Source organism: Marmota flaviventris, chromosome 14, assembly GCF_047511675.1.
Source record: "Marmota flaviventris isolate mMarFla1 chromosome 14, mMarFla1.hap1, whole genome shotgun sequence".
Taxonomy (NCBI): domain Eukaryota; kingdom Metazoa; phylum Chordata; class Mammalia; order Rodentia; family Sciuridae; genus Marmota; species Marmota flaviventris.
Window position 1 is genome coordinate 76356228 of NC_092511.1, and position 21901 is coordinate 76378128.

At 46.9% G+C, this 21901-nt stretch overlaps 1 pseudogene; it reads left to right on the forward strand.

Moving 5' to 3' along the window:
* Window positions 1–18237: 18237 nt before the first annotated feature.
* On the forward strand, window positions 18238–20800 carry LOC114103242 (coiled-coil domain-containing protein 43 pseudogene; annotated as a pseudogene).
* The last annotated feature ends 1101 nt before the right edge of the window (window positions 20801–21901 follow it).

Here is a 21901-nt window from a genome sequence, read left to right on the forward strand (position 1 = left end):
GAGTTTATCTATAACTTAGGCATTTATAAAGAGCCAGGCTGCAGGACAGGCTCCTCTGGGTTGGACATGCTGCTTCCCGCACATTCGGAAGGCCCAGGAGGTAGGGGAGCTGAGGTCCCCGCAGACCCCAGCTATTCTCACGCAGGAACACCACGCACAGAGGTGGGCCCTTCCTGAGGATGGTCCCTGGTCTCACCGCACAGCTGGAGCGAGGCCGGGCTGCTGGCAGGCTGCTGCCCAGACAGGGCTTCAGTTAGGGCCGAGGCGACCACGCAGTGACCCGAGAGGGGACTGGGTCCCCGCCGCGGCGGACCTGCGCTCCGCTAGGACGGCCAGGGCAGCTGAGGGCGGCGCTGCCCAGAGGAGGACTCGGGGCTGCAGACTGGAGAGGACGGGGTGTCCCACCCACCGTTTCAGGTTCCAGCCGCGCCAGTCCTGCCAGTTCCACGCAGCGGGCCCGGGCTCCAGACGCGCCCCGCTCACTCACCATTTCCTGGCGGTCGGGAGCGCAGCGCTCTACTGTGGGTTCCCAGCGCCTACTTAGTACAGCGACCCTGACCGCGGGAGCACGGCGGAGCGAACGTAAAGACAGATCGGGACAGCAGCCAGCCCGGGATGGCAGAAGCCCGCCCCCTCCTCACGGGCTCTGCGCTGGATTGGACAGATCTCAATGTCACGCCTCTGATTGGACAGAACTTCAGTGCCCGCCCCCTGAAACGGAGCTCATTGAGCCAATGCTCTGAGTGACAGTAGATTGCATCCAACCAAGGATGAATGAGAACAGAATGGCAAATTCTTGGCGACGTTTTCTTTACCCCCCCAGTAGGATTTTAGCCCAGGGACACTTATCACTGAGCAACTAACACCCACAGTCCTTTCACTTTTTTTTTTTTTTTTTTAATTTTGAGATAAGGGCTTTCTAAGTTGCCTAGGCTGGCCTCTAACTTGAAATTCGGGGTATTTCAGTTATGCCCTATCATGCCTATTTTCTTTTTATTTGAGATTCTGTACTTTGAATCCAGAACTTCAAACAGCAGCTGTTTTAAGGTTCTGCTGAATAGCAATATCTAGACTATCCAGAAAGATATTTGCATTGAACCATGTCTCATATTAACTTTGATCATATCACTTTATCAATCATTTGTAATAACCATTACTTTAAATTTTATTTAATTTTTCTGCTCTCTAGTCTTATCAGGAAGTATCTTGAGCTTTGAATTGGTAAACAATACCCTAAGGCAGCAAGCAATGTCCAACACAAACAAATTGTGAGTCACAAGTGTAATTGTGACTTTCTATCAATCGCACTAAAAAATTAAAAACAGCCGGGTGCAGTGGCTCATGCCTGCAACCACAGTGGCTTAGGCGATGGAAGCAGGAGGGTCAAAGGTTCAAAGTCAGCCTCAGCAACTAAGTGAGGCCTTATGCAGAATATTATCATACCAATATAAAATTATTAATGAAGTGTATTTGGGAGCTATAATTTCAAAGCTCATTCTATTTCAAGACTCCCAACACCTTTCAATTCACATCAGCCACACTGCAGCTTACAGAGATCTGAGTCCCCTGGCTTCACTTCCCACTTTTCATGCCAAAGGTAAAGAATAGGATTTCTTACTAATATTTCTCCTTGGGGCTAAAGCCCAAGACAGACTCTACCTTCAGAAAGACAAAGAGCTCTGACAGGAAGTGTGAGGATGGCCTTAGGCCTGAGCCTAAGCAACTCCATTTTAAAAACTCCAGTTTGAAACCTGCAGTTTCACCAGGCACACCCACAAAGCCCTCCAACATGGCCACAAACAAGTTACTTTCCCTCACCTTGATAAACCAAGTGAAGCCCAGGGGCAGGCTGCCCTTGCCTGATAAGAGGGAAAGGGGAGAAGATCAGGGTGGAGACCAGCAGACCAGATGTTTCTGACCTCAGGGTAAATGATGTCACTGAGAAATCTGGTGGTAGCTTGCACCAGGCCTCCAGTGCAAGCTCCCCCACCTTTTGTGTTCTGAATCTCTGAATATTTGCTTGAAAGCAGGTGGATCTGAATGGAGTCCTGCCTTCTGCTCAGAGCTCAGCAGGTACAATGGCCTCCTGGAGTCCCCATGAATACAGGCACTTGCTTCTTGGTCCTGCTGGTTTCTATAGAAGGGGGCCCCTAAACATCTCTGTATGGACTAGGTGTGGTTGTGTATGGTTGTAATCCCAGCAATTTGGGAGGCAGAGGCAGAAGGACTGTAAGTTTGAGGCAAGTTTACTGAGGTCTTAACCAATTTACCTAGGCTTTGGACAATGTAGGGAATTTCTGTCTCAAAATAAAACATTTAAAAAAGGCTGGGAATGTGACTCGGTGGTTAAGGGAACCTAAGTTCAATTCCTGGTGCCAAAAAAAAAAGAAAGAAAGAAAAAAATCTCTTTCTTTCATTGGGTAGAGTACCTTGGACATAGAAAAAAGCTCCGATGAGTGGAGGGGGCAAACTGACATACACCCCTCATAGCTAATAGATATTGTCTTTAAGGCTGTGCCTGGAAGAACAGAAACTAAAGCCAGCTCTTATTACGTTGGCCGCCCCCACAAAGAGGTCATCTAGGAAGCATAAAGACAGCATGGGTAGGGCCTCCCTCCATTAAAAATATGCCCACATTGACACAGGTCCAGTAGGAGCCCCTGGGTCAAATGACAGTGGGGTCTCACCTGAAGTTGAAGGCATTGTGATAACGATAACAGTGATAAGTCAGGCTCAACCACATGCTGTGCTCCAACCCCTAGAATGCAAGCAGGAAAATGAAGACTAAGGCAGAGTTTTGTACATGCCAGGTTGTCCAATGCAGCTCCTGCATGAGATCTGCTGTGTAAATTAAGTACTCAGGTGAACTTCTCACCCAAAAAGCCATGACTCCACTTACAAGTGCCACCAGAACATGCACTGATCCAGTCTCCATTGCCATCCAGGAAAGAAGACAGCCTGCTCTGCTGGAAGTCAGCTAAAATGTGAGTAAGACTGTGTAGGTCAAAGGGACAATGAGAAGGACGATCAATGTCATCACAAACATGATGCTGTTTAAGGAGGAGGTCACCTGCCCAGGAAGAAACAGTACCCCTGTGAAAGAAGTGCAGCCTCTTGGCTTACAGTTCTTTGCATTTTAATGTGCATACTTACTGCAACCAGCAGCACAAATAGGTTACGGAAAGAGTTCTGTGACTCCCCCAGGTCACCCAAACTCCTCCTTTGTAGCCACGCTGCCCTCCCATGCCTGATCCCCAGGACACGTGATCTATTCTACACCACTATATTTTTCAACGTTTGGAAAATCATAAATGGAAACAGAGAGGATGTAAACTTTTGAGACTAGCTTCTTTCACTTAGCTAATCTCCTTGAGATTCATCCAAGTTGTATTTTTCAATCATTTGTTCCTTTTTATTGCTGATTTATCATAAAGTTATCTCCATTTGTTTATCCATTGAACAGTTGTAGGACATCTGGTTTTGTTTCTAGTTTGGGGTTATTATTAAAAGAGCCAGCTAAACATTCATGTACAGGCTTTTGTGTGAACGTAAGTTTTTATTTCTCTAGGATGAATATCTAGGAATGAGATTTGCTGGGTTCTCTGGTGGGTATGTTTCACTTTTGAAGAATTGCCAAACTGGTCATCTTAATCATCACCCAGGATGCTGCTAAGAGGGGATGATCTCTTTCTGGGGACAGCTGCATTTAATGACCAACTGCTTGAGCAAGATGCACAGACCACGAGATGAAGGAGAGAATCAAAACCTTTTTGAGTTGATTTTGATGGAAACTTTTTCAATGGTCAGTAATGCCGGATGCCTACAGATGGCAGGGGACATAGAAGGTCCATTGAGCACCTCCACTGTCAATCAACTGTTGAGTAGCTTTTGCAATAAAAGGTAGACCATGGTCAGGTGGCAAATTGTCCAGAAAACCAATGCATGCCACAAACCTGTGACGAGTTGACAGGTTGAACTGACATGACTGTCCCAAACCTGAAAAGTATCAATGATGATAAAACACCAACATTATCCTGAGAAGATTTAGAAAGGGTCTGCAGTCCAAAATCATCAAACTGTCAGGAGAGAATTATAACACCTTTGAGAAGGAGCCACTCCCTGGCACTCATGGCAGCCTCTGCAGAAACAGAGTTCCCTTTGTGCTGTCCTAGCTGGTGTGATGACACACCCAAGCAGCAATAGAGTAGCGGGCAGGGGTGACTCAGTGAGCAGCTTGGCTCTGATTAGTCTCATTAAAGGCCCCACCCCTCCTGTGGGTGTATGCAAGTAGGAAAGTTTTAACAAGAAGCTGTGATTTGTTTTTGTGGTCCACAGAGATTCATGGAGGGATGTCTGTAATCTGCCAGACTTTAGTTTTCAGAGTGGCAGCCCAAAAAGGTCATTGGAAATCACCCAAGAGTCTGTTAAAATGTAGGAAAGTTCCTCAAGAGGAGTATTTGCCAGAACTATGTGAAGGGCTTTGAAGTCTCTGCTGAGCAGAGGTGCCATTTATGGTGTTGGTTCTGCAGAGCTGGCACTGAGTTGCAGAGCCACTGTGGTCCAGTGGAAACCATCAAGTCTGACCTTAGCCACACTGTGGTTAGGATTCAGGCGAATGTGTAGGACTTGAGAGTCCCATTGAGCAAGTAAAATTGACAGGAGAATGCAGACGTGAGCAAGGGGAACACCCTACTCCATGTTAGGATGGTTCCAAATTAGACTAGAATGAATTCAATTAAAAAGAGACTTTTGTCGTAAAGATTACTATAATCTCAAAGTTAAAAAGGACATAATACAAAACTATTTAAAAGTTTAGGTAAAATATAAAAATATTTAAGGCTATACGAATTTCAAGAAAAGCAAACTTATAAAGCATTTCATGTGTGATGGAGTTGATAAAGTTATAGGTCTTTCTGGAGGCTTAATAGATATGAAGTATACATGAGTGTTATTATAGACATTATGCTTGTTGGTTCAAAGCCATTGTATAAACCAATAATTTTTTTTGCACTTGTTAAATTCATCTTCTACTTTCCTTGTGAAACTTATCAACTGTTGCCTATTAGTGTTTTACAGAAGTATTACTCTAACATAACAGCCTGAGTTGATTAAAGACAATGAGCAATCACCTACAGAACAGATAGGATATGATGTTGACTCCCAGCACTAACATTATCACTAATTAAATGCAAGTGGTAACTATACTATAAATTATAGACATTAAAGTTAAAGCCCACTATTCCCACTTCAAGAACAGTGAAAATGGACTGCTTGGTGACTAAAGCCAAGGGGGAAAAGTCCTAATGAAAAAGCAGACAATAATTTGGCCTTTTCCCTCTAAGGTCAGCCAGGACCCAGGGAATGACAGAACCTCTCTTAGAATGCTGAAACTCCTGAGTCACACAACCTCCCAATCAGGGGGATCATGAGGACAGGAAGCCAACCAGTACACAGTCTGCAAAGAGGAGGATCATTGAATTGGGACATGTCCATAATGCTACCAAAGGAAACCATGTTTGGTCAGCAAGGCCCTGATCCATGTTGACAGATGGCAAAACAAGTACAAGACTAAAGAAGCCAAGAAGCTTCTCACAAGTTCCCAAGAGTGATTCCTGGGGAATCTCAGTCAACTCTTAAAGTAGACAGGAACAAAGGCAGTTTGGACTAACTTGGTCTTAAACACCTTGCCAGAAAGTATAAGCAAAGCAAAGTCATGGGCTGGGGATATAACTCAGCTGGTAGATGCTTGCCTCACATGCACAAGGCCCTGGTTTCAATCCCCAGCACTGCAGGAAAGAAAAAAAAAAGCAAAATCATATGGACTATTAAAAGGAAAGGCAATTCCTCTTAATGTAACTTGAGGTGTGTACTATGTTAGCCTTAACAAAAGGACATAAAGGATAGGAGGCTATGAAGGAAGGGTTCTCATGCAGGGATGTCTGACAAGGATTACAGAAGACTGGCAGAACCACAGGCTTGTCCTCAGCCAATTTAAACCTGATTTCACAGACACACAAATCGTCTCACCCTTCCATTAGGTAACTGACCTGTTTTTCATTGGTGTGTTTTCTAACCCCAATATGTGTGTCTCTGATTGGTCTAAATAATGCAATGTGGCATGCAGAAGCCCTAACTTTACCCAGAGACCCCTAAGTGACACAGCTAAAGGGATCTCTGTACCCAACAGAGTTATCACCAATGAGAAAGCTATTTTACAAAAATCAGGTGGCAGTTGGTAGTTGGTAGTTTAAACATTTCACAAGGGGACACCTGTGACATTATAAAAACTAAATGTGTATATGTTTCTGACAATACCGCTAATGTTTCTAGAGAGTTTAATGGCCTCCATTCAAAAGGCATGCTAGACTCTACCATAAGCTTGAATATGTTACTGTCTTCATGGATTTAAGAGATGGCTGAAATACTAATTATTATGCCCTAAGTGTTTACAAAAAATAATGCTTTGCTGTCCTCTGTATTGTTGTCATAGTATGACCTCTATTCTATGTACACCATATTCAGTCCCCAGGTAACTGGTACCATGGACCTCTACTGCCCTGTTTCTGAATACCCATAACTGTCCCGGCCACACTAGTTGAATACAAAGGACTATGGGTCACTTGCCCCCAACTTTGCCCTTTCTAACCAGAAAGCCGTCAGAATTAGTTAATACCCAATACCCTAAAAGAATTTAGGGACCCTACATCCCTGGTGTGGGAATGATAAGAGGCAGGTAGATGCAAGTGGTGGGAACACAAATTTAAGGCAATAATTCTATCAAATGGGCTCACTTTCCTGACTCCCACATGCTTTCTTTTCCAAGGAGCTATTTACCATCAGATCTATCTGGCATAATGGACAAGATAGGTTATATTCCTCAGCAAAATACTTGTCATCTAAAGGAGAAATGCAGGCCTGAAATAATGCCAATAAGAGGAACACAAGTTATTCTGAAGTGGGGGGGAATTTTGTGGTCCTTACACAGATCAGATCTCAGAACTCAGGGAATGAAGGATAATTCCCTGTAAGAACAGGTTCCAATTAGACCCAGTCAGCATGTGCCAAAGTGACCTAGAGTGGTCATGGCAGTGGGGACTTGAAAGTCAGAGGTCATCCTCCATCAGTCAAAATCAAGAGATGGACCTGGGTAAGGCTGTCTGGGAATTTCTGCGGGAACCCCAATAAAACTGGAAAGCAGGAATAAAAGGCATTCTGTCCCTCTGCTCTCAGAGAAGTCACATTCCCTTGAGAGTGGCTTCTTCCCCCTTTCCTATCCTTTCTAATAAATTCATGCTTGTTACTCTCCACAACATTTTTGAAGTAGTTCTGAATTGATCACAAGAATCAGTGTTTGAAAGGAGATGTTCATGCTGTCTCAACTACCCAGAAGGCCCCAGTGCTGAAACAAAATCACTAATATGGCTAAATGGGGAGGGGGATGTTTCAGCATAGAGAAGCCATTTTTTTGGTGGCATGAAGCTTATGAGGACAGGCCAATTGCATTCTTGAATGAACCATTTTTATTTTTCACATTGACAATCACAGAATCTGAGTTGAGGAATAGGAATCTCATGGTGGTGTTTCAAAGGCTTTCAAAACTCAGATGTTTCAATTTGAAGAGAGCTCTGCAGCAAGCTGAAAGGTGCTTTTCTAAAGGGATGGTCTGATATCCATGCCAGGGAGGCAATGAATGGCACCCACCAAGGGCACATCCAGGAGGAGGCTGCCTCCCTTCACCAGACATTCTCATCAATAAAACCCTCAGTCACGGAGACTTGTGAGTCAAAGAGGCGGTGAGGGGTGTAGAGTGCCCCAAAACAGTGCCCACAGCTACTCAAATTCCCAGGAAGCCTTTTGTATTGTATCCCACTTAAATGATACCAATTTATGGCCGGCCAGTAAAAATACCAAGGAAATGCCCAGAAGGATCAGCACCCAAAGAGCTCAATAAGAGGTCTAGGATTCCCTTTTAGTGGGAAAAAGAGAAAAATAGACCCCAGCATTTTGTTATCTTTCAGATTTATTAGGCAGTGTAAGTCTGTACAATACTCCACAAAGTACCAAGAGATTTTTCTCGTTATGAGTCCCATTCATTTGGTTGCAGTTTACCAGTCACCTGTACTGAAAGATGCAGTAATACTGTATGCATCAAACTTGGCTTCTGAGTCCCCAGTGCACTGCCCATCATCTCTCTGGTGACTGTGTTGGACATCAGTGAGGGAGGTATTTGCACTGAATCCTGCTCACCCATTGGCACCCTCAGGCCCAAGAATTTGAAGAGACTTCCTGATCAAGCTGCTGCAGAGGGCCTGCAACAGCATGGCGTGCTGCCAGAGGAGCACTTTAGTGCCTGCCTCTGGGCCTTGGTATAGCTCAGTGAAGCCCAGAGGTGAGACTGGGCAGCACTATGGACAGTGAGGGTGGGATGTCCCCAGAACCAGCTCTGGAGTATCTGAATCTGGAGCTCAGGCTCAGTATTGCACCTGGAGCCTGGTGATGGCTGGAACACCAGCCTCCAGGTTCTGTGGAGGCCTAAGTGCACCTCCTGGTGGCCTTACAGACACCCATGAACTGTACAGTCGGAAGAGCTGAAGCCTGAATCCACAACATGTGGTGACACCCAGAAGTGCCGCAGTCTGGCTGGGCACAAATCACGAGCCACTCAAGCAGGAACAAACTTTATTTCTGAACTCCACCAGCACACTCCACACATGCTCCCCGGGAACTCTCTCGCACGCCACGCAGCTCCTGGTCCTCTGGCACTTCCCCAACCAATGCAAACTCTTCAGGAATCCCTACGAGAGCTCAACAGGAACTCCACGAGAACTCATAGGTCATCATCTTAATGGCTCGCTGGCGTCACCTCTCAACCACTACTTCTGGCAAAAATGCCATGCATCATCCTTACTCGGCTGTGGCCCTCAACACAGAAGACTGAGGAGATCATGGTCAAGTGCTGGAGGAAGTAGAGCCGGGATCCAGGTGGGCCAGAAAAGCCTCAGACTGAGCTTGGGCAGGCTGAATCTAACACCCAAACCCAGCGCTGGGAAGCCCATGACTGGGGCAAGTCACCTCACCTCTCTGGGCTTCAGTTTCCTCCTCCATGACACATATGATAATAAACAATCCCTCAAAGGACCAGGGCTACCCAGGGGATTGACTGAGCACCTGGCACTGTGCCTAATCATAGACTGCAGTCAGGGGCAAGATGAAAACTGTCCTCACGGAGGGCCCTCAAGGAAGCTGGCACTTCCATCCAGCCTCCAGACTCCCACCACAGAGCTCAGCAGCAGCAGCTCCCACTCCAAATCCCGTGAGCAACTCGACTGCAGCTCCTATCTCAGCACCCAGGAGATCACCGACATGCCCAGAGTAACTTTGCCAGCTTCTGTAGCTCCATCCTGAAGCTGCCAGCGTGAACTTGGTCTCAGAGCCTCCTGATGGCCAGAAGAGTAACACGACTGCCACGTGTCCCTCCTGGTGCCAGCATACCCCAATCAACATCCTCAGAGCGGACCTGAAGCCTTGGCTCTTAGACATGGCTTCTAAACTTCCTTAGAGCAGCATGGCGGCCAGCAGTGCCCTGGGGTCTGGGCTTCTGTGGTATTGCCGTGTGCCAGGATATGGAATTTGGCTGCCCAAGGACCACTGGCATCAGCTTGGCATCCAGAAGCACCTCCTTGTCTTCATCCTAGAGTGAATTGAAAACCCCCTTCCTTTCTAAACCGCCTGACTCAGGCCCTACTCCAATACACAGTTTAGATCCTGAGTCATCTGATGGTCAAAACTCACTCATGACCTACTTTTTCTCCGAAAGCTTCCCTGACATTTTGAAGCTAAACTTAAAAGGTTGGAGCAAGGTCCCCTCACCCCACAGGCTCACGTGCTTGAGGCGGCCTTCGAGGTGTACACTGGTAGAGATGAAAAGGCCTCTCTGGCTCAATATTAAATGGTAGCCAAAGCATTTCAGCAACCTGCCACTACAATCACTACCCTTGCAACCCTCAGAAGATCTCCTGGAGCAGGCTACAAGTGTGGTCAGTTGGGTCATTGGGTTGGATCCTGCCCTAATCCTCGCCTCCTCCTGGTCCCTGTCCTAAATGCCACCAGGCGGGCCATTGGGCTGTTCATTGCCCTCTTGCCCAGTGAGGCGGGAGGTCATCCAGCCCACCACACTGCAGGCAGACCTTCTGGGACTAGCTATAAATGACTGATGTTTCCCAGGATCCCAGCACCCAATGACCACCATCACAACGCTGGAACTCAAGGTAACCATTGTGGTAACAGGTAGGCCCATCTCTCGTTTTGGTTACCTGGGCAACATTCTCAATACTTGTCCAATTTGGGGGACCCACCTCTACCTCCACAACCTCCATTGTTGGGGTGGAAGGCAAACTATATCAACCACTAAGAACCCTCTTCTTACATGCTCCATTCATGAGATCCCTTTCTCCCACTCTTTCCTCATTATTCCCCAATGCCCCACTCCCTTGCTAGGCAGAGATCTCCTGAGTAAATTCGGCTCATCATTTTCCCATGTGGGCCTCTCTCCCAGACTCATCCTCATTCCCACTCTTCTTTCTTCTATCACCTACAACTACCCCTTTATCAGTATCCTTGCCCTGGTGCTTGGTCAATCTCCAGGCATGGGACATACACAACCCCTCTGTAGCCACACACCAAGATCCCATCCACATCACACTCAAAACCCCATCTCTCTTTCCATCCCAATCCCAATACTCAGTACCTCTAAACAGCCTTAGGGGACTCAGACAATCATTTCTGACCTCCTAGCCAAAGAACTATTGTGTCCTGCAGACTTCCCTCATAACACACCCATTCTCACCATCAAAAAGCCCTCAGGCACCTTCCATCTGGTCCAAGACCTCCGTCATCAATGCAGCAGTGGTCCTTTACACCCCATCTTTCGACATCCATGCACTCACTGGTCCTCCGTCCCCGCCTCCACCACATACGTTTCTGTCCTAGAGCTTGAGGATGCCTCCTCCTCCATTCCCTTACACCAAGATTCTTTGCTTTTACCTGGACTGACCCAGATACCCAGATATCCACTCACTTTGCATGGCCAGTCCTTCCTCAGGGATTTAGAGATGGCCCCCACCTTTTTGGACAAGCTTTGGCCCAAGACCTCTACACCTATCATTGTTACTGTCACTCCTCCTCCAGTATGTGCTTGACCTCCCTTCTCTGCAGTCCCTTCCTTTACTGTACCACAGTAAAGCCCACACGGCCAAGTTACTAAACTTCTTGGCCTTATGAGGATATCCCATCTCCCCCTCTAAGGTTCAGCTCTCTCTTCCCACAACCACTTATTTGGGCTTCTAGCTAACCCCATCCCACAAGGCCATTACAATGGATCAAAAAAACCTCATTTCTTACCCTCCTGTTCCCACTATCAAGCCATTAGGATCTCACTGATCGAGGACCTCACTCTAACCTTCAAAAGTTTTTCTCTAGATAGGGCAGAGGGGTGGGAGGGGAAGGGAGGAGGCAGGGGGGGTAGCAATGTTGGTGGAATGTGATGGACATTATTATCCAAAGTACATGTATTAAGACATGAATTGGTGTGAAAATACTTTATATACAGAGATATGAAAAATTGTGATACATTCCACTACCATGTTTAAAAAATACACACAGTATGTTCTCCATAAATAACCATGGAATGGAAGCATATGTCTTGTGGGCCAGGCTTTGTTGAAAATGGTTTTTATTACTTAAAACCACATTCTGAGATAAAATGTATACTTAGTCTCTGTGGAAACAGTGTGGCCGTGCCTTAAAATATTAACCAGGACAACCACATGACCCAGCAATTCCTGTCTAGGTACCTCCAAGAGAGTGGAAATGTACCTTCATACAAAACTCAGCATCAGTGTCCAGAGCATCATTATTAACAATGGCCAAGAGATGGAACAGCCCATATGTCCATCAGTGGACAAAAAGATCAAAAATGTGATGTATTCAAGAAATGGAACAGCATTAGATCTTGAAAAGGAATGAAGCCCTGATACACAGAGCAAATTGGATCACCTGGAAAGCATCCTAAGGGAAGGCTGGGGTTTAGCTCAGGGACAGAGCACTTGCCTAGCACCTGAGGGCCCTGGTTTCACCCCAGCACTAAGACACAAAGGCATTAAAACCTGCTGAGTGCAAGAAGCCAGTCCCAATAGTCCACAGACTGCTTAACTCCATTCAAGTGACCTGCCCAGAATAGGCAGAGGCAGAGAGAGAGAGAGAGAGAGAGAGAAAGAGAGAGAGAGAGAGGGGGGATTAATGTGTCCAGCAGCTGAGGGCAGGGCGAACAGACTGCCCAGGGTGCAGGGCTTGCTGCTCTTGGGTGAGGAAGTGCCCCAGAGTAAGAGCAGTGGTCCTGCAGCTCCCTGAGAATACTGAGCACCCCAAGTCGAACACTTCAACACGGTAGGAATGGTGACCTTTACCTGAAGTTTATATGAAAAACAAAGCAGGGTGTGGAGCCACATGCCTGTTATCCCAGCAACTTGGGAGGCTGAGGCAGGACAATTGTAAGTTCAAAACCAACCTCAGCAACTTAGCAAGGCCATAAGCAACTTAATGAGACCCTGTCTCAAAATAAAAATACAAATGGGCTGGGGAGGTGGCTCAGTGGTTAAGGTCCCTGGGTTCAACCCCTGTTTAAAAAAAAAAAAGAAAAAGAAAAAGGAACCTTGTGATCAGTGTTCTTGGTGACTCCATTTCACAGATACAGACAAACTTTAGGGAACTGCTCAGCCTTGATGCCCAGCAACCTGCCCATTTACACCATGGCAGCATAAGCAGAGCTTGGCCAGCCTGCCTCCCAGTCCTGAGGAACCCAGTGTCCTCTGCAGCAGGGACTCTGAGTAGCCTCATGCCAGGAGACCTCCAGGCCTGAAGGAACCCGAGTGTCCTCTGCTGCAGGGATGCTGAGCAGCCTCGTGCCAGGAGGCCTCCCAGCTACCCCAGGCTTATGCTGCCCCCAGGCCAGTACTCCTCTGTCCCCTCTGCTTTTGTGGACAGCAGCCCTCTGAGCCTCGCCTGCCTCTGCACCATGGTCTACAGCTCCAGCGAGGTCCAAGCTGCTGCTTGGCCACAGTAGGGGGTCAGCCCCTGCCTGCAGAGCCACCTGCTCCTGTGCCATCTGTTGTCTGGACCCCAGCTTGTGTCACCATGTGGACGAGGACACCATGCTTACTGCTCACTACTTTTGTGTCCTGTGTATGTGACAACCTGTCTGAATCCATGTGGCGAGACAACCCCTCACAGCCCACCTTGTGGAGCACCACTGGCCACTGGCTGGTGCCAGGTGCTCCCCACAGCCCCCAAGGCCACCACACAGCTGCCGTAGGCAAACTTAACAGGAGATGCAGAGAGAAATCCATGTCCCCAGGTCCCACCACTGCTGGAGCCAGGTCCTGTGGCCAGTGGTCTGACCCAAGCTGTTATCTGGTAGGACAGGAACTTAAAGTGAAGACCATTCCTGGTTTGTTCTAGTGCTCGCTCTGACCCCTCCCAAAGGTCTGCCTCACCTTCACTACAACAGATTCCGAGCAGTCAAAGCTCTCAGAAGCGTCCTGCAGGCCTAAGGACAGTGGTCTCCAGGGAACTTCTGGGTCGGACTCTCAAAGAAGCCACCAAAGATCTCAGATGCAGTGGAGAAGAACTTGCACAAATTTCTTCACAGGATTGGAAATCAAGCTGGTGGTCTTAGGCTGTATTGGAATGCTGTCTCCAAGATGGTCACTGGGGTACTTGAGGTAGGAAGCCCTCCTTCATAAGGGACACTGTAATGTGGCACCTCACCCAGCTGACCTTGTAGAACCTCTTCTGTCAAGATGACAAGCTGACTCATTCCTGGGAACCAGAGCAGCAGACTCTGAGAAGCCTCTACTTACATTTGTGGTGGAAGACATGCTTCAGTGGTGACAGGGTGTGCAAGAAGGGGTGTGCAGGGAGGGTGTGTAGGGAGAGGTGTGCAAGGAGAGGTGTGCAAGAAAGGGTGTGCAGGGAGGGGTATGCAGGGAGGGTGTGCAGGGGGTGGTTGTGCAATGAGGGGTTGTGCAGGGAGGGGGTACAGGGAGGGAGGTTCAGGGAGGGAGGTGTATAGGGAGAGTATGCAGGGGGTGGTTCTGCAGGGAGGGGTGTGCAGGGAGGGGAGGTGCAGGGAGGGGTGTGCAAGGAGGGGTGTGCAGGGAGGGGGGTGCAAGGAGAAGTGTGAAGGAGGGGTGTGCAGGGAGGGGTGTGCGAGGAGGGTGTGCAGGGAGGGGTGTGCAGGGAGGAGTTGTGCAGGGAGGTGGGTACAGGGAGGGATGTGCAGAGAGGATTGTACAGGGAGGGATGTGCAGGGATAGATGTGTAAGGAGGGGTGTGCAGGAAGGTGGGTACAGGGAGGGATGTTCAGGGAGGATTGTACAGGGCAGGGTCTTGTTCCCTTCCTTGTTCTGTGAGGCTGGGGATCAGCACCATGAAGCAGCTCCATGCTGTTAACAGGCTGCTCTGGTGACACAGGACCAGGCCTGGGAAGCACCAGACCTGGGAATAAATCCCAGAGCAGGCCCAGTCCTCCACCTGAGGTTGGCCCAGCTCATTTGGGTGCCTTGCTCTTGCCCTGTGAGTGCCAGCTGGCTGTCAATAAGCAGACATGTCTGTGATGGCTCCTGGCAGCCTCACATCAAGTAGTGCCAGCCCCTGTCCAGGCAGGGGGTATCTGGGGAACACACTCCCATGCCCCCACCCTGAGGAACTCCCTCTGCCCTCCCAGCTTTAGTGGCAGCAGAGCCTAGTCAGGTGAGGGACGTCCCTTCTGAGTGGTCTTGAGCCTGAGTAGGGAACACGCAGGGCCAAACCTTCTGGTCTCAGCAATGCCTGCCCTTCCTCCCTCATGCCATCTGGGCTAAGGGGGTGCAGAACATGGCTCAAGAAGCTTGGAAGGGCTATGGCCTGAGCTGGGCAGCCTTCCTGGCATCTGCAGCTGCCTTTGACTCACTCATTATGGCAAAGGTAAGGAGACAACAATGCCACCTGCTTCAGACAGAAAGGGTCTGGAATGGACAGTACCAGAGCTAACATTTATAGGCCCTTAGTTCAATCAGGAAAGGTAGATGGGCTGGGTGTGGTGGCATGGGCCAGTCATCCCAGTGACTCTGGAGGCTGAAGCAGAAGGATTTCAAGTTTGAGGCCAGCCTCAGAAACTTAGCAATGCCCTAAGCAACTTGCAGAGACCCTGTCTGAAAATAAAACATAAAACAGGGCTGCGGATGTGGTTCAATCCCCAGTACCAGAGGTGGGTAAAAAGGAATTTGGATGGATTATTTTACCTCATCATTTCAATTCACCTGTAATCATCTTATTTTTAAGTGAATTCAGGTGAGGCCCAGGAGGACAGGCATCCTGTCCCAGCTCTCCGATTGCTGTGTGAGGTGGGCGGGGGTGGGGGGTGTTTCCACCGCAATGAGTGGAACAGTTTGGGAGCAAACAAGGATGAAGTTTGGAGAGTGGCCACGTGGGGGTAGTGGAGTCCCAGCCACTCCCATCTAAGGATTTCGCAGGCGGCCATGGGAACTGGGTAAAAGCCTCTCTGGGACCAGGGGTCCGGTTCTGACGCCACTTCTCTCATTCTCTGGCTGTGAGATCTGAGGGAAGTGCGCACCACTCCTGCTCCCTCCCAGACCTCTCATCTCCTCTGAAAAGGGACTCAGCCAGGAGTGAGCCAGGGTCCTAAGTGGCCAAGGCTGTGACAGCACCTAACTGCCTAACTGCAGAGCCAGGGGTGGGATGACCCCAGTGAGCCAGGCTGAGGAGCAGCTCGCAGGCCAGGAGGAAAGAGTGGTGGAGATGGCTGGCAGGACCTGGCCTGCGAGGGGCGCACCAGCTGGTGGCCAGCAAGGGCCTGCAGGATCTGAACCAGCCAAAGGGCCCTGGGCGGCTTTGGCCACGCCCACGCAAGGCCACGCCCCCTGCCCGCTTTGCCCCAGCTGGTTGGGGAGATACTGGGGATGGAACCCAGGGTTCGCACAGGCTGGGCTAGTGTGCCACCAACACCTTAGCTCAGTTCTTGCCCAGTTCCTAAGAGTCAGTTTCAAACCCAGAACCTGATTGAAGAGACCACAACTGCAGAAGGAATCCTGACTGTGACCCCAGGGCTGCAGAAGACCCAGGGTCTTGTTAGCTTGGAGGACTAGAAGCAGAGGCTCTGGACACTTTATTACTCATGCATTCCTCCACTGCGGTAAGGCGGAACAAAGTGAAGGGTCCCCAGTGCACCTGCAAGCGGGGACACTCAGAACAGGGCGTGTGCCCGCTGCACAGGGGCAGCTCTCCAGGTGTTAGAGGAGGCCCTTTACTGCACAACCTAGGGCGCTGCTTGATCCCTGCCCAGGTCTGGAGACAAGCAAGTGGCCAGCTCCCCTCTCCTTGCCTCCTGGTCCTGTGCTTTGAGGTCCTCCTTATCTCGCCCCCAGGAGCAGCAGCTTTGTAGGCACTGAAGTGACCCCACACTAACACCCACCTGTGTCCCTCCCATCTCTCCCCAGGAAGTTCTGCTCACTCCCGTGGGTAACTGGGCTCTGAGAAAATGAAAATGCCCAAATACATTGAGCCTGGGTGGACACCGACTCCTACTTGACACTGATAACCTGAGACCAAAATGTGTCATGGTCCCTGCTTCTCTAGAGCATCTAGGGGCGGAGAGTATGAGACCAAGTTCTGTCCATAGCAGGTCCCCTGAGTCTGGTGCCTACTCAGTAGCCATTCCCCAGTTCCCCAATGCGCTTTCAGAGTAGAGATTTGGGTAACTGGCTTAAAATCTAGAATTATTTTAATTATTAGGAATTTGAGTCTCTGTGTGGTAGTATCTCAAGGTGTTTTCAGTTTGCTTTTCCAAGTTGACCAGTGATGTGGATCACCCATATGTTTTATGGCAAGATTGTAATAAATCCCTGAGCCATTCTTAAAGCAGGAGACAGAACCATCTTTATTTACCAGCCGACAGTCCAGACCTACCAGCGGGCAGGCCAAGGGGCAGGCTGCTAGTCTACACCCTCTGCCCCCATCATATTAATCATACGTGGCTATTGCTATAATTTAAGACCATAAACAAATGTCATGAGATCTAAAATAATAAGCAGAAGGGGAAGTGGGTCAAAACGACCCTAGTCAAGCACAAGTTAAAGAATGGTTTCTAACATCTAGACAATTGTTCTCTGACAAGGTACATGGCCCAAGAAAAATGGGAACCAAAGAGAGAATAATTTTACATTGTATAAGAATTGCCATTTTGTGTTGCCAAACATGTTATGCTAAGCAACTATTGATGGGTACAGTGTGGGGTGTTCCCATGGGAGAAGCATTTCTTACATGACATGGAGTCTCAGGGCAAAATGGAGTCTGTTTGTCATTGCCCATGTAGCCTAGCTCATGATATATATGCTTAATAGTAATTTTACATGTTCTTTAGTGAAATGTCTACTTTGCTCATATATTAAGTGGGTCATTATTGATTCCTGTCTTATGACTGAATTGATTTTTTTTGTTGAACCCAGAGATGCTTTACTCCTGAGCCACACCCCCAGCCCTTTTTATTTTTTATTTTGGGATAAGATCTAACTAAGTTGCAGAGCCTGGCTGTGAACTTCTGACCCTCCTGCCTCAGCCTCCCATATCACTGGGACTACAGGCATCCCTGCTATGCTTGGCTTGAGTTTTTTATATATCCTGGCTATGAGTCTTTATGACATGTGTGATGTGCAAATATTTGTCCCCATCTGTAGCTTGTCTGTTCATTTTCTTAATTGTGTCTTTTGCAGAAAAGAGGTTTTTCATTTTGATGAAGTTCAATTTTTTTAGATCATTCTTTTGGTGTATGGTATATCTTGCCTAATGCCAGGTCATGAAAAGATTTTTTGCCTATGTTTTCTTCTAAAAGTTTTATAGTTTGACTTTACACATTTATAACTATAATCAAATTTGTTTTACCACTAACTTCTATTACATCATCCAAGACCTAAGCAATTGTATTTTATTGCATTTAAATTCACTCAACAGCTGGATGTGGTAGCCAAGCCTGTAATCCCATTGGCTCAGGATACTGAGGCAAGAAGATCAGAAGTTCAAAGCCAGCTTTAGCAACTTAGCGAGGCCCTAATCAACTGAGTTAGGCCCTGTCTCAAAATAAAACATAATAAAAAATAAAAAGAAAACATAAAAAGGAACCCCTAGATGGTGGCACCCTGTGAAGTGGCCGTGGCAGCCTCTAGGGAAAGTGATGGCGGGGTGGGGGTTTTGGATCCTGACTGGACAGCTGGTTGGAGGCACTGGGAGTGGTCCAAGCCATTTACAATTCCTACATCCTTGGTGACCTTCAGAAGGAGGAAGAATAGAGAAGTTGGACACTCTGCAGGGTATCCTATCCGCTTTTCTCGAAGAAGATTCCCTCCTTGATATCCTCAAGGAGATTGTGAACCATCATCTGAAACTCAGAATGCTGTCACCTGAAGTGAAAAAAGAAGATGAGATACAGGCCATTGGTACCCTCATGGAGAAGCAGGCACAGATTGTGGGGAAACCTAGGGTGGTGTTAGAAGAGGAAAAGCAGAACAGCCACTGGCCCGGTATCTAATGGAACAGATGGAGAGGATGAGGCCCATGAGAAGGAGGGTTCCTAGTAGGTACAAGATGAACGTTGGTTCTGATAAGTCTGTTTCGAAACACCAATGTGGAAGATGTCCTCAATGCCCAGACATCAGAGAGGAAAGTCCTTCAGGATGAGTCCCAAAGGATGAAGGAATAGGGTAAGCTGCAGAGGGAGAGATAAAAACTAGCCAAGCAGGAGTGCGAAGAAAAGGACATCGAGAGGAGAGCAAAAGTGGTGACCCTGGCCTGTTTGGTTCTTCCCCTGTTTCAAGAACCTGATGAAAGGGAAAACTGGTTGTACATATGTGTACTTAAGAGAAATGAGAGAACACTGCACAGTTATTTTCCAAAGCACTTCCCCTTTTGTTTACATGATTAAAAGGAAAATCACAACCACTTCTAATTACAACATGTGCCATATTTTGGTGATGCCGGTGATCAAGTTATTATAGTTGATGTCTGTGCCAAAGAGCTGCAGCTGGGGCAATCTTTATATTTTAATATTGAAGCCTGTGCTCCTTTTGGCTCCTTTTTTTTTTAATAAAATGTCTTCCCTCACCTTGGATAAATAGCAAGATTAAGAAAACTAACAGAATTTTCATCTGGGAGAAGAAACATGATCATTTCTGAAACAAAGGGTGCAAGTACAAATTGCTTCAGGGACAATATTTACTTGTAAATCTATAGTTTTATGGATGATACAAAAAGCTAATATGGAGCCAAGTGGGGCAGTGCACTGCCACAGTCCGGCTGCAGCAAAATAACCGGGGGGTGACGAGCAACTTGTGTACCTTGATACAGCAGGAGTGGAAGCCATTTATTGTAGGACAGGAGGGGTATTTATACATTCCACACAGCTTATATAATTAACATAAACTCGATACAGCAGTCAACCAATAAGGAATCTCCACACTTAATGGCTTGCTGGCGTTACTTCACAAACCACTCCCTCTGGCAAAATGCCAGGCACCATCCAGACTTGTTTACAGACTCTAACAGTGCACACCTGTAATCCCAGATCCTGGGGAGGCTGAGGCAGGAGGATCACAAGTTTGAGGCCAGCTTGGGCAACTTAGTGAGACCAGTCTCAAAAAAAAAAAAAAAAGTGGGGGGTCCTGGAGACTTACCTGAGTGGTAGAGCACCACTGGGTTCATTCCCCAGTGCTGCCAGACTAACAAACAAACAAAAAACTAATGTGAACCCTACCTGGATCCAGATTTTATGTTACATGACAGCAAAGTAGGAAAGTGGGAAGAAATTAGTTGGAGTCTGTTCAAGATCTGAGACCTTTTTTTTAAAGAAAGTTTCAACCTATGGGAGAAAAAAAAGTATCTTTTTAGGTAAAGATAGTTACATATTTTCCTCATTTAGGCTGTAATGTTAAGAAGGATGTGTCAATTTTGAGGGCAACATAGTATTGTTAAGCTAGATTTTTTTTTTATAATCATGAATTCTCTTGAATGCCAGTAGAAATTTTAATCCAAATTTTTCCTAAAACTGGTAATTCCTGATTTAGAGAAACTGAAGAAATTGCCCCCTTTTTTTAGAGAGAGAATTTTTTTAATATTTATTTTTTAGTTCTCGGCGGACACAACATCTTTGTACGTGGTGCTGAGGATCGAACCCTTGATCCTGGGCCACACGCATGCCAGGCGAGCACACTACAGCTTGAGCCACATCCCCAGCCTGAAATTGCCCTTTTAAAGAAAAGAAATACTAGAAAACTTGAGGTACTTAGCAGATATTGAATGAATGAATGGAAAAACTGCCTAAGAGAGTCAAAAGTGAGCAAGAACTCCCCAATTCTACCTTTTTAACAAGCCACATTTAATTATAAATAAGGCTTTTCTCTACTTAACTTTAGGCAATAGTAGATTCTCAAGAAGCCTAAAGAAGAACTGGTATTGTGGCTCAGCGGTCCAGCGCTCCCCTAGCACGGGCGGGACCCAGATTCTATCCTCAGCACCACATAAAAATAAAGGCATTGTGTTGTGTCCATCTGTACCTAAAAGAAAGAAGAAGAAGAAGAAGAAGAGGAGGAGGAGGAGGAGGAGGAAGAAGAAGAAGAAGAAGAAGAAGAAGAAGAAGAAGAAGAAGAAGAAGAAGAAGAAGCCTAAAGAGAGCATTTTCTCTGATAAGACAAAGTAGATATTTTATACCATGAGTATAAAATATCTACTGCAAATTACCAACTGCAGGGAAAATTTGGCCATATTTTTTTAATGTGATACAAACTAAAAATGGTTTTTACATTTTCAGAGGTTATAAGATAAAGAACACATGATAAAGACCATATCATGGCCATAAAACCTGAAATATTTACTATCTAGACCATTGGAGAAAGTTTGCTGATCTTTGTTTTATATCATTAACTATGAGATTAACAAAAACTTTTATCTTTGTGCAGAAGATTGAAAATAAAAAACCATGGTTAAGGAAAAGGAAATTATATTACCTCTTCATAAAGCCCTAAACATGGCATTGCAAAAATAAACACATTTTAAAAAAATAAACTTTACTTACGCAAAATAAATAAAACATTAAAAAGGACTGAGAATGTAGCACTGTTGTTAAGTACCCCTGGGTTTAATCCCTGGTATCAATCAATCAATCAATAAAATATATTGCCTTAGCCAGGACACTGGCACACACCTGTAATCCCAGCTGCTCAGGAAGCTGAAGCAGAGGACACAAGTATAATGGTAGCCTGGGAAACTTAATGAGACCCTAGGAATTAGTGACATCCTGTCTCAAAATAAAACCTGAACCAGGGATGGGGATGTGGCTTAGTGGTTAAGGGATCCTGAGTCAAATTCCCTGTAGCAAATATATATATATATAGTTTGAGCAATTTAGCAAGACCTTGTCTCAAAATAGAGGGATGGGGCACTCAGTGGTAAAGTGACCCTGGGTTCAATATCCAGTATAAATGTATGTGTAACACACACACACACACACACACACACACACACACACACAGATATAGGCTGGCTGAGTCACTGGAATGATAGGCATGTGCTACCAAGCTTGGCTGGTAACAGTCATATGAATGTGTGTGTGTGTGTGTGTGTGTGTGTGTGTGTGTACTGGGGATTGAACCAGGCTCCTGCATTTGCTAAGTAGGTACTTTACCACCAAGCTGCATCCTCGGCAATTAAAAATAAAAAATAAAAAAGGCTATATTGCCTTGCTTGGTGCAGTAGTACATTCCTGCAATCCCAGTGACTCCAGAGGCTGAGGCAGGAGGAC